Below are 13,472 nucleotides of genomic sequence, written 5' to 3'. Positions count from 1 at the left end.
AATAGAAGGAGTGACTTGGGTGGAGATGCGTTGTACTCATACACTGACTTCTTTTTTTTTTCTTTTTGTCGGTTGTGGGTCTTGAACTCTGGATCTGGGCACTGTCCCTCAGCTAGTCAGCTCAAGACGAGCACTCTACCACTTGAACCACAGTGCACCTTCTGGTTTTCTGGAGGTTCATTGGAGATAAGATTCTCACAGACTTTCTTGCCGGGGCTGTCTTTGAACTGCGATCCTCAGATCTCAGCCTCCTGAGTAGCTGGGATTACGGACCTGCGCCACCAGTGCCCAGCTACACTGACTTCTTGAATTGAAGTCCCTGTACATTTACTTAAAGATAATACATATACAATACATGATATGAAACTTTACATATTAACAGATGATTGTACATTTTTATTATTAACATATGCAATATACTTGATTGAATTTATTTTAATGAATGCAGAGTATCTGTACTCTGAAAAATATTGTTCCTATTTCTCTATGCTTTTCTCCTGTCTGTCTACCACCTCTATGGTTCCCAATGCTCTTCCGCTCTTTCTTTTCTTACATTATAGTCTTTCCTGTTTTTCTTTTCTTTTTTATTTTTGAGCTGGCGATGGGGCTGGAACTGGGGGCTTGGGCTCTGTCCCTGAGCTTTTCTGCTCAAGGCTAGCAGTCTAACACTTGAGCCATAGTTCTACTTCCTTTCCTGTGTATATTGATTCTTCAAATTCATGTTGGTGCTTCTAATCTGCCATCTTCTCCTGACTCCTCCTTTAAAAGACAATACCTGAGTACCAATGGCTCACATTTGTATTCACACCTGTGATATAATATTTAATACATAGTACTTTATATGTAGAATATAATGTAAAATACTGTATATAATGTATGAAATATAATATGCAGTATGGAGTGTATATGTATGATATATAAAAGGTATTATATAGTAATACATAGTCTATAGAATATGATATATGATGTTCTATATATTATATTTGAATTAGAAATTAATATAATTATTTCATAATAGAAAAACAAGTAATAGAAATTACTTTTATCATATAAAATGACTGTTATATTTTATAATTTATCATAGGATTTATATATCTTATAAACATAATAAAGTATATGATATAATTATAATGTATTATATGCTATAAATCTTATATAGAGAGCTAAATTATATACAATATAGTGTTTCAAAATATTAAAATAAATAAATAAAAGTTAGTTTAGCTGAGTTGAATGGTAAGGCTGTCTTATATTGTTAAAGACAAATATAAGAAAAAATCACCAGCCAAGGCAGGAAGGTCCATGAGATTCTTATTTCCACTTAACCACCAGAAAACCAGAAGTGACACTGTGGCTCAAAGTTGTAGAGTGCTAGCCTTGAGAGAAAAAAGCTCAAGGGCAGCATCCAAGCCCTGAGTTCATGTCCAATGACCAACAAAAAATCAATAATTTTTCTCCCAGGAATTTAAATGTGATCACTCTTAGTACATAAACATGCATTCATTTCTCATGTAAATATACCTACTTCACTCAATTAAAAATCAAAATGCATGTGTATAATTTTTAATGCCACCTGCAATTGCCAATGTGAATGCAGAAATGGAAGATTCATGCACACTCTCAAATGAGAAACACCAAGATGCTTTTTTTAAGTGATAAATAATTGGATTTTTACATTGGGGATAACCTTCTACCGGACATAGAAGCATTAAGAAATGGCAGCTGATAAATACGCAAAGCATTGTTCCCAAAAGCCATTGACATAGATGCAGACTGTTTTTTAAAATGAATTCCAAAATGAACACATCATTATTTCTTTAGATGGGCCCATGAGCATTTGGAGGGAGGCAGAGAGCCCTGAAACCTGACAGAGGCAGCCCTTTGCGGGTCCCTCATCACTCATTATAACAAACCCCTTAGTGTCAGATGTTTCCAAACTTCAACCCTGTAGAAATGACTTTCCTGAAGAGCTCATTAAATATGAAAGTCTGAGTCTGACCCCAGGAGTTTCAGTCTCAATAGATCTGGGGAAAGAGCCAAGGAGTCTCCTGTTTAATAAGCCCCCAGATGAGGATCGTCCTGCTAATCTGGGTACAATACTTAGGGAACCTGAGTCCCTGAGTGGACTCAGGTTAATTTTTATTTGTTTCTAACTAAATTCTTGCAGTTAAAAGACATCACTCTCAGAGAGCAGCATGGAACCCTATCTGACCCATCTCAAACCCTAGGGTTTGAGATCTATATTTCACATTATGTAGAAACTGATGTGTTAGAGAATCCACTGACCTTGCTGTCCGGGAAAAATAAAAATGCCCTAATTGCACCTGCAGGAGAGACTGTAAAGTTTTAGCAGTACTCATAGGAACTTCAAGCACATCTGTCCCAATCTAGACACTTCTGCATCTCTACAAGCTTCCAGAGGTGAGTATGGAAGGGGAGGGCAGATGTGAGCTAAGTCCACCTTGAACCTGTACTCAAATAGGTTGAAGAAGTGGAGAACAGAGGTGGTACTATGAGCCTCACATACTGAATGGCCTCAAAGAAAAATATCCCCAAATTGGGTGGGATATCCACATTATCTTTGTTGGAAGAGATCAAAGGAGAGTTTATAAGAGAGCAAAGAATGAGCCCAGCTCTGATCCTGATCCATACAATTCTACAAACATCTTGGAACATGAGAGATGATATTACAAGTGGGACAAGCAAGCCAGGCACTGGTGGCTCATGCCTGTAATCCTAGCTATTCAGGAGGCTGAGATCTGAGGATCGCGGTTCAAAGACAGCCCGGGCAGGAAAGACCGTGAGACTCCTATCTCCAAGAAACCAATAGAAAACTGGACATGGCTCTGTAGTTCAAGTGGTAGAGTGCTTGCCTTGAGTTTAAAAGCTGAAGGACAATGCCCAGGCCCAGAGTTCAAGCCCCACAACTGACCAAAAAAACACAAACGGATATGCAATTCTTCACTCCTACCACTGCAAGTGGTTGTTGACTACTCATCAGGACTGTGACACTGACAATGACCATCCTCTTCCTGCTGTTGTGATTATTTTTCCCCCTTTAGTTAACCTATGAGTCTGTTGATCCTCTCCTGAGTGACCATGGACAGTTCGGTGCTGTCAATCAAATAGCTTCCAAGGACTCAGTTCTAGCCCTAGCCATGGTCTCCGTGATGCTTCAATTTGGCTGGACCTGGGTGGGACTGCTCATAACCAAAGACAACTATGGTGTGTGGTTCCTCTCAGAATTGAGCAAGGAGAAGGACAAGAATGGAGTCTGTCTTTCCTTTGAGAATATGATCCTGACAAACATCCCATCAGATTTATCAACTGATCAACCAAGATTTCTCCAGATCATGGAATGCTCAATCAATGTGATAATCATTTACGGAGAAATTGAATTGCTATTAACCTTTATTCTTAAATTGGTGATTTTTTAATTACAAAGAAAGTCTCGGTCATGAAATCACCCTATGATGACATGACCCTTAGCAAAAGATACTTCCTGCTAGACTCCTTCCACACACCTCTCATCTTCTCTCACCACCATACAGACATTTCTGCGTTTACCAGTTATGTCCCAAGAGAACTATTCCAAGGACTCAGGAGATATTTCTCTTCCTAGGTTATAGATTCGGGGTGTTCAGTGCATACTGATTAAGTCTGATTATAGAAAATTGGGGCACTTGTCATCCAATGCCACTGTGGCTTGGTTGCAGGGACACACTTTTGACATGGCCATGTCACAAGAGTTACAATATCTACACCACCATGTATGCCGTGGCCCACGCCCTCCACGAGGTGGTGCTTCATCACATGGAAGAGCCACCAGCACACCATGAGCAACCAAGGGCATTTCTGTCCTCACAGGTAATGACTTTTATGTTAGGCGATATGTTCCAGGCATAGTGGCTTTCTAGAACCTTTGATAGCAGATGGAATTAGGTTGTCTAACTCCTTAAGGGAAAATACAAGATACGCTTGACCTGTCATGCTCTCCATGACATGACTTGAAGAACACAGCATCTGTGATAAGGAAGTGCTATGTCTCCTGTCTTTATCCTCACTTTGTGTGGTATAAGCTCTCAACTTTTCAATAGTATAAATCCAAAATATCACTCTGGAGGAAGATGGTTCAGAAGAAGCTGAAGACTAAATAAGGTCTTTCATAGAAAGCAGTTTTAGTGTTCCAGTGAACAGTCCTAGGCTAGAGAATCACACCAAGTGTGTCATCACAGTACAGAGAGTTCGGTCAGAGAGGGAAAATCCAGACAGCTAGGTCAAGAAGACAGATCTAAGCACTTGCCAGTAGCCACAGCACGGGTGTCGGCGGTGATGGCGGCAGCAGTTACTCCGGCCACCATATCAACAGAGACAGTCCAGGACAAAGGTGCCAGACGTGGACTGTGAGCAGATTCTGTTCACCAGCAGCAAGAACTGACAAGGAGCAGATATGTTCATCCTGCTCTTCGCAGACCAGGGACAGCCCAGGAACCAAGAGTCTGGCATGAGTAGAAGCAAGATAACCTCAATTCTTCTCATGGAGCAGCAGTGGGAAGGTAGCTCCTCCCCCACCACTGGAAAAGATCTTCATCTTTGATACTGACAAATGCCCTGCCAGAGCAGCTAGCTCCAACTTAGGCCTTGAAAGAAAAACAAAGGAGCCATTCAACAGGTTACAGGAACCTGACCTGACTTGTCAGGCTCAGCTCCTGTCAGGGAGAGGAAGAACTGCCTCTGGAAAAGTCTCTTTATTCACTGGGTAAACAGAGCCAGAGGCTGCCCCTCCCTACTGCAGCCTAGACAGCAGGAGCGGTAAAACACAAACAATTGAAACTCAGTAAACATGTACCCTGATCATGGCACTAGGCTAGGCTCTGTGTCTCAGGAGCTAGCCCCTCAGGAGAAAGCTACTGATTGCTGATAGGCCTCAAACCTACCCAGAACCTAGCCTCAGCACAGCAACTCCAAGTTAGAGGAAACAGTCATCTCCCTCTTTTGTGATACTCAAAGCAGAACTCCCTCCCACTCAACTACCCTGAGAGGAGGGTCACAAAGTCCTGGGGGAGGAAGACCTTCTTTTTGCCTACTCAAACAAACTAACTTAAGAAGCCAATCAAGCCACAGGAAAACAAAACACCACGAGCAGGCCAGACACTCCCCCAAGAGACTGGTTACAGACAGTCGGGAGATGCAAGATGTCCAACTCCACCAAAAAAAAAAAAAAAAAAAAAAAAAAAAAAAAAAAAAAAAAATCAAAGAACCTTTTTCTACCTAATTTTTTAAATTTCAAAAAAAATGGTTTTTTTATTATTTTTTCTTTCAGAATTTTTATTTCTGGTGTGTGTGTGAAATCTCTTTTAACCTTTTAATCCTTTATTTTTCTTTTTTTTTTAATTGTATTTTTATTCTTTCTTTTTTTTGAGTGATTTAATTGCTATTCTGCTCATCCCCAAATATATACCTGTCATCGATTTTTAGACCTTATCCCTCATCGTGCAATTTATTACTTAATTCACAACCTCTTATGCTTAACTTCTTTAATACTAGTATTATTTCTTTGTACCTATATAATTTTCAGTATTCCATTTCTTTAATTTTTATTTTTTATTTTTTTCATTTTTCCTTCTTATCTCTCTCCTCCTCTCATCCTATCCTTTTCTTCACTCAATATCATTTCTCTATTCTTACATAATATTAAGTGTTTGATTTTTTTATATTTAAATTTTTGTTTTTTCTTATTTCTTGTTTTTTAATCTCTCTCCTTTCATTAAGTCCTATCCAATTGTCTCTCTGAGATTAGGATTTGGTTAAATTCACTTTCTTTATACCTCTCCACATTCCTCTAATCCTATTTTTCCTCAAAATTCTCCCTAAACCTTTTAAGGTCTGGTCATCTGAATCCTTCCTTGATGTCCTTAGCCCATTAATCCATTGTTGTTTGATGATGAATAGATTGTATCTGTTGAACTAGATTGTATCTGCAGCCATTTTGATGCAACTACAGGACTCTGGTTAATGCTTGCTTTAAAATAGTGTTCTAGCACAAAATTGGTGTTACTTTCTTACCAAATGGGCAGAACAAGCCGGAGAAAGACAAGAAAAATGGCAAGTCCGGGTATCTCAACTCCCACTCATAATAATCAGGTGACAGTACAGTTAATAAATAATTCAGAATAGAGTTCCCAAAAAGCTCTACAAACACTTGTAATCATGGTGAATGAAAAGTATGAAAACCTGCAGAGGATTCAGAGTGACCATTATAGGGAGCAAGATGAGGGTAACCAAAGATTACTATGGAAACTTCACGAGTATGATGAGGTTAACCAAAATTAATACAGGACTGTCATGAGCATGAGGAAGCTAATCAAAGATTAATACAGGAATTGCATGGCAGGCTGAGAACAATCAAAGAGAAAGACAGGAATTGCATGAGCACACTGAGAACAGTCAAAGAAAAATACAGGAATTGCATGAGCATGAGGAAGCTAATCAAAGAGTAAGATAGGAATTGTGTGAACAGGATGAGAATGGACAAAGATCAATAGACTCACTCATGAAATCCATAAACAGACAGCTGAAGGAATCCAGGGAGACCACAAAGGAAATGCTGAATGGAGCCCGACAGAAGGAATGGGAGACCAAGGAAATCATAACCAATGAAATAAGGGATTTGAGAATGAACATTGAACACCAAACTAAGGAAGTAAAAAGTTCATACAATATCTAAAACAAAGTAGAAAGTCTTGACAGTAGGTTAGACCATGCAGAAGATGGAATCTCTGGGACTGAAGAGAGACAAGATGTTATAGAGAGAAAACGAACCAAGACAAATCCAAGAAATATGATAGATGTATTCCCCATTTAGAAGACCCCATCAGAAAGCCTAATCTGAGGATAATGGGTGTAAAGGAGCAACTAGAGACAGAGGTTAATGGTCTAGGTAATTTATTTAAAATAGATCCCAGCAGGTAAGTTCACAAACATGCAAAAAGATAGGCCTATTCAGATACAAGAAGCTTTTAGAACCCCCAAAAAACCAGACCAGAATAGGACATCCCACCATCACATTATAATCTACACAGGATCAATTCAGAACTAGGAAAGGATTCTTAAAGCTGTCAAGGAGAAAAGATCAATCACCTATAAAGGGAAACCAATTAGAATCACCTCAGATTTCTCAGCAGAGACAAAGCAAGAAGAAGCTAGAATGATGTATACCACGCCCAAAATACAAACAACTACCAAGCAAGAATACTGTACCCAGCTAAACTCCCCTTCGTAATGAAGATCATTACGAAAACTTTCCATAGCAAAGAAAAACTGAAACAATATGTCTCCACCAAACCAGCCCTACAAAAGATACGTAAAGATGTCCTACCCATAGAAAACCAACAAGACCACAATAAAGGCCAAGAAACCACATCCAAACTGAGAATCCAAGAACCATAGGAAGAACCCAGTTGCCTCAGCGACCAAGAAGGTGGATAAAATGGCGAGAACTACCAACCACCTATCAGTCCTTACTCTCAACATTAACGGACTTAACTCTCCAATTAGGTGATCTAGACTGTCTACTTGGACTAAAAAGCAAGGTCCTTCTATCTGCTACCTTCAGGAGTCACACCTGCCCCATAAAAACAAACATATTATGAAAGTGAAAGAGTGGAATAAAATCTACCAAGCGAAGGCCCCCATAAACATGCTGGAGTTGCAATCCCAATATCACATAAAATAGTCTTCAAATTAAAATTAGTGAGAAGAGAAAAAGTAGGTTGCTACATACTAATTAAAGGATCTCTCCTTCAGGAGATAACACAATTCTAAATGTCTATTCACCAAACAACCGAGCACCAAATTTATCCAAGAAATACTACTTTCCCTCAAATCTCACATAGATCCAAAGGCACTAATTGTTGAGGTCTTTAGCACACCACTATCCCCACTAGATAGATCAACTCGGCAAAAACTCAAAAGAGAAACCACAAACCTAAACAGCTGCATAGATCAACTAGATTTAACAGACATCGACTGAATATTTCACCCAGCAGCATCAGATTATACATTCTTCTCAGCAGCACACGGAACATTTTCCAAAATAGAGCACATTTTAGGTGACAAAGTAAACTGGTTCAAATTCAGAAGCATTGAAGTTATGCCCTGCCTGCTCTCAGACAAGGGAATAAAATTACAACTCAGCACTAAAAGCCACCAAAGAAAATCCTGTAACACATGGAGGCTGAACAATATACTGTTGAATCACCAGTGGGTCATGGAGAGATTAGGAAGGAAATTCAAATGTTCATGATATTCAACAAAAATGGGGTTTATCTTGCTGCTCTTTTTCAAGGAAGCTCAGATATTAAATTGTTGGTTTCAGATCTCTCCAATTTGTTGATGTAGAAACTCAGAGCTATAAACTTGCCTCTGAGTACTGCCTTTGCTGTGTCCCAGAGGAGCTGGTAGTTTGTGTGCTCATTTTTGTTGAATATCATGAACACTTAAATTTCATTTCTAACTTCTTCCATGGCCTACTGGTGGTTCAACAGTGTGTTGTTCAGCCTCCATGGGTTACAGGATTTTCTTTGGTGGCTTTTGGTGCTGAGTTCTAATTTTATTCCCTTGTGGTCTGAGAGAATGCAAGATATAACTTCAATGTTTCTGAATTTGGACAAGTTTGCTTTGTGACCTAAAATGTGGTCTATTTTGGAAAATGTTCCATGTACCGCTGAGAAGAACATGTATTCTGATACTGCTATTTAAAATATTCGGTAGATGTCTGTTAAATCTAGTTGATCTATGCAGTTGTTTAGGTCTGCAGTTTCTCTGTTGAGTTTTTGCCTAGTTGATCTATCTAGTGGGAATAGTAGTGTGTTAAAGTCCCCAACAATTAATGTCTTTGGATCTATGTGAGAGTTGAGAGAAAGAAGTGTTTCTTGGATAAATTTGGGTGCTCTGTTGTCTTGCAAATAGAGATTTAGAATTGTAATATCCTCCTGAAGGAGAGAGCCTATAATTAGTATGTAGCGACCTTCTTTTTCTCTTCTCACTAATTTTAATTTGAAGTCTATTTTATCTGATATTAGGATTGCAACTCCTGCCTGTATATGGGAGTCTTTGCTTGTTAGATTTTGTTCCAGCCTTTCACACTCAAAATTTGTTTGTATAGGCAAGGTGTGATTCCTGAAGACAGCAGACAGAAGAATCTTGCTTTTTAATCCAACTGGACAGTCTATGTCGCTTAATTGGAGAGTTAAGCCCGTTAATGTTAAGAGAGAGGACTGAGAGGTGTTTGGGAGTTCCTGCCATGTTATCCACCTTCTTAGGGGCTGTGGCAACTGGGTTCTTCCTATGGTTCTTGGATTCTCAGTTTGGGTGCAGTTTCTTGGCCTTTATTGTGGTCTTGTTGGTTTTCTACGTGTAGGACATCATTAAGTATTTTTGGTAGAGCTGGTTTGGTGGAGATATATTGTTTCAAGTTTTCTTTGCTATGGAAGGTTTTTATTTGACCTTGGGTACAGTATTCTTGGTTGATAGTTGTTTGTCTTAGGGCATGGCATACATCATTCCAGGCTCTTCTTGCTTTGATTGTCTCTACTGAAAAATCTGAGGTGATTCTAATTGTTTTCCCTTTATAGGTGATTGATCTTTTCTCCTTGACAGCTTTAAGGTTCTTTTCCTTGGTCTCAATTGATCCTGTGTGGATTATAATGTGACTGTCGGATGTCCTGTTCTGGTCTGGTCTATTTGGAGTTCTGAAAGCTTCTTGTATCTGAATAGGCCTATCTTTTTTCATGTTTGGGAAGTTCTCTGCTAGTATCCTGTGAAACAAATTTCCTAGACCATTAACTTCTGTTTCTAGGGGCCGCTCTACACCCATTATGCTCAGATTAGGCCTTCTGATGGTGTCTTCCAAATGTGGAGTAGATCTATCATATTTCTTGGATTTGTCTTGGATGGCTGTATATTCTTTCTCTATAATATCTAGGTTCAGGGAGAGATGGTGTTCTGGAAGAAACAAACATTAAGATAAACATAAGTATTGACTAGAATGTTCAGAGGCTCTGAGAGCAATCTATACCAATTTCACAGTCACATCTTAGTTTAATTTGAGGAATTCTTTGAACAAAGAAGTTACTCTTAATCATTCCTCTGGTTATTTTAGAGTCATAGCACATTCCCAACAAGACCTCCTAAATTTGCATTCTAACTTGGATATTTTATGCTTCCTCCAGTGTTATCTGTCCTTTATGCTATCATACTTCCTAATGAGTACATTATCTACTGTGCTTTTTCCTTTCTCTTTCCTGTCTCAAGTATCCTTCCTACCTATGCTATATCACTGCTTGAATATCACTGTATTGCTAAGCTACTAGTATAGGAGGTTATGTTGTTGAACATTTCCATGCTTTCATTATGGTCATTCAAGTCCATTCTCTGACCTAGTTGCATATTTCTGTCCACATATTTCTATTTTGCTATATTGCTGTGTATTTTACTAGAAAATTTCTCATTCTCTCTCTTCTTTCCTTAAGAATTTTAAAGCAGGATGTTAGTCTGCTACATTCTGACAGGAATCCATAAATATAACTTTTAGGGAAGAAATGTGAGTGCACCAACATAACTAGAGCTGTCCAAGTGAGCAGCTGGAGCAATCGTTTGTTTATTGATCATTATTTCTTATTGAAAACCAAATGTACAGAGTGCATAACTGGCCAACCAGAGCCTTGTCATCCCAGTCCCTAAGAATCTTCATATTAATGGATGGAGAAATTGAATCATTTATAAGAAGAGAAATAGCTCCCAAAGAGAGGACAAAGGCATCAGATAGGCTCAGAATTTGTGTCTCTCAATGATCTTTAAAATTCTATGGAAACAAGAATGATTCAGAAGAGTCCCTTCAGAAATAAGAAGTGTTGAGGAGCTTGAAGTAGGAATATTGTCAGGCCACCACCGCATCATACAGCCAGGAGGAGTCCAATGGACAAACAAGCTCATGTCTCTGAGTCCAGAGACTTTGACGTCTTTCAATGCTGTACCTGTGGCTCAGTGGAGTGACATCACCCACACATACATGACAGAGACACCCACAGTGCTGTCTCTATTTCTGCCAGGCCATAGCTGGAAAAGAGAAAACCATCTGCACAGAGACAGAAATGTCTGGAAGCCAAACAGATTATCCCACTTACACTCAAAAAAGAGAATGCTGAATATTCCGTCTAGGTGTTCATGTAATGATTGCTATTGTTGAACAAGAATGTATTCAATACAGGGGCATTCATGAATTTTGCTACAATAACGCTTTAATGGGAACCAAAACATCCTAACTCACAACACTAATGAGTGTTAGACTGCCATGTCAAATGTCTACATCAAACTTTATGAAGACTATTATCAGTTGCCCATTAGAGAAATAGGAACACATAAACTTCAAATCCAATAACTTTTTGATTTTTATTAAGTGTAAACTTACCATTTTATGCTAATAACAAATTGGTAGTTGCCCTTATACATTCATCATACTCCAATAGTACAGGAAGTAAGCCTTAAGCCATTGCTAAGGAAAGAGGCTAAGGTACAAGGGACCTGTTCCTGGGCTCTCAGCAAAATAAAATGGATGTTTACCTTGTCAAATAGGACAAGTTATGAGAATTATTCTGATCTCATGTCTTTGGTCCATAAGCAGAGAGCCCAATACAAACACAGTTATAAAAGTATGTGTCTAAACACTTATAAGTTATATTAAAATTGCTTACACTTAGCTAAGCACCAGGGCCTCAGGCCTGTAAACTTAGCTGCACAGACAGCTGAGATGTGAGGATCAGGGTTCCAACCCAGCCTGGGGCGGGAAAGTTCATGAGTCTTTTATCTCCAATCAAACAAAAAAGCCAGAAGTGTATCTGTGGTTCAAGTGGTTCAGCTCAATGCAAGTGCTCTACAACTTGAGCCATAACGCCACTTCTGGGTTTCTGGTGGTCCATTGGAGATAAGAGTTTCATGGAATTGCCTGCCTGGGATGGCTTTGAACTGCAATCCTCAGGTCTCAGCCTCTTGAGTAGCTAGGATCACAGGCATGAGGCACCAGCACCCCGCCATTGATGCTGTTTTGATAACTGAGGTCCAGACCTTCAATATGATTGTGATACTCTCTCTGCAGTACTCAGAAAGAGTTTAGAATAATACATGTATTGTAGTTTGGGGAAGACGTTAACAGGATCAGAGCCAGTACTGTATAGGTAGAAAGAAAAAAATTGATTACCCATTCTGGTAACAAAACACAACTATAAGAACATATAAAACATGGTGAACTGTAGTGTTCACACAGTGGTGAAGTAATTTTTACTGTGCTGTCCTACCATCTGGCTACCCAAAACCATTATGTTGGTATTTGTGATTAAGAGGTGGTATTTCCAAGACTCTTCATGTATCAAATGCATCAGTATTTACTGAGTAGAGATGCTTCTGTCTTTAGACACAACCAAGGGGTAAAGAACCAAGGATCTCTTCAAGCCTGATGCATAAGGAAAGGTCAGCCTCCATCCTCAGGACTGACAGACCAGGACCTGGCTAGTGCCAGCCTCTGTTCTAGAGGGCCACACCTGTCCAGGAGATGCTCAAGTGAAGGTGGGAAAGGATGGACTCATCATTGACCTTAAGAAAATCAATCTCCAGAGCTCACAATTAGCCAACTTGTGCATCTTATTGTACCAAATCTCTAAGGACTTCCAAACAGAAATGGAAGAAGAAGAGAAAAGATAAGAATAGCCACACTGGATTTTGCGAGGAGATCTCGTTAGTTATGCTGGCAAAAGATAATGTGTCCTTTCTTCCACTGCTTTTTCTTCTTATTTTTAAGATCCAGGGGTGTTCAATCTTCACTTCATTGGACTAAATTACACGTCATAAACGTGTTTTACATTGAGATATGACAAAGTAAACAAGACCCAAGAAACAAAGGACCTCTGCTTAATTTTCATATAGTTCCTAGCTGACTTCATGTTCTTGACTCCTTATATGCTGCATAGGCATGCACATCTGAGGGAAGCCAAGAGGATGGCAAAGAAGTGGAGGAAAATGGGTGAAAAAAATACAGCAGAGGGCCCATCAGTGGCACAGGTCATTGATGAAAGTGAACTAAGCAACTCAAGAGTGATGATGGAAGGGAGGGAATGAGAGAGAAAGAGGAAACAGCTGATACTGAGCAAAAGGAAAGAAATGTACATATCAGCCATCTGGAAGAAATAGTTTTGTTGTTAAAGTCTGTAGAGTTCATACGCTTTGTAGATCAAGACAATGACAAGATGCATTGTGAAGGTTAAAATGTGTTAGTGACTTTAGCTAAGTATCACTATGCCACAATAGTGTGAAATTTATGTAATTACATAATCTCAATAAAGAAAAAGTGTTACTCTTAAAATATGGACTAAATCCTTGGGTAATGTGTATTAAATTTTCACATTCTTCTGGAAATTATT

This window comes from Dipodomys merriami, unplaced genomic scaffold (genome assembly GCF_024711535.1).
Source record: "Dipodomys merriami isolate MVZ:Mamm:240054 unplaced genomic scaffold, mDipMer1.0.p SCAF_6, whole genome shotgun sequence".
Classification (NCBI taxonomy): domain Eukaryota; kingdom Metazoa; phylum Chordata; class Mammalia; order Rodentia; family Heteromyidae; genus Dipodomys; species Dipodomys merriami.
Note: the sequence above shows the minus strand (reverse complement) of the source record.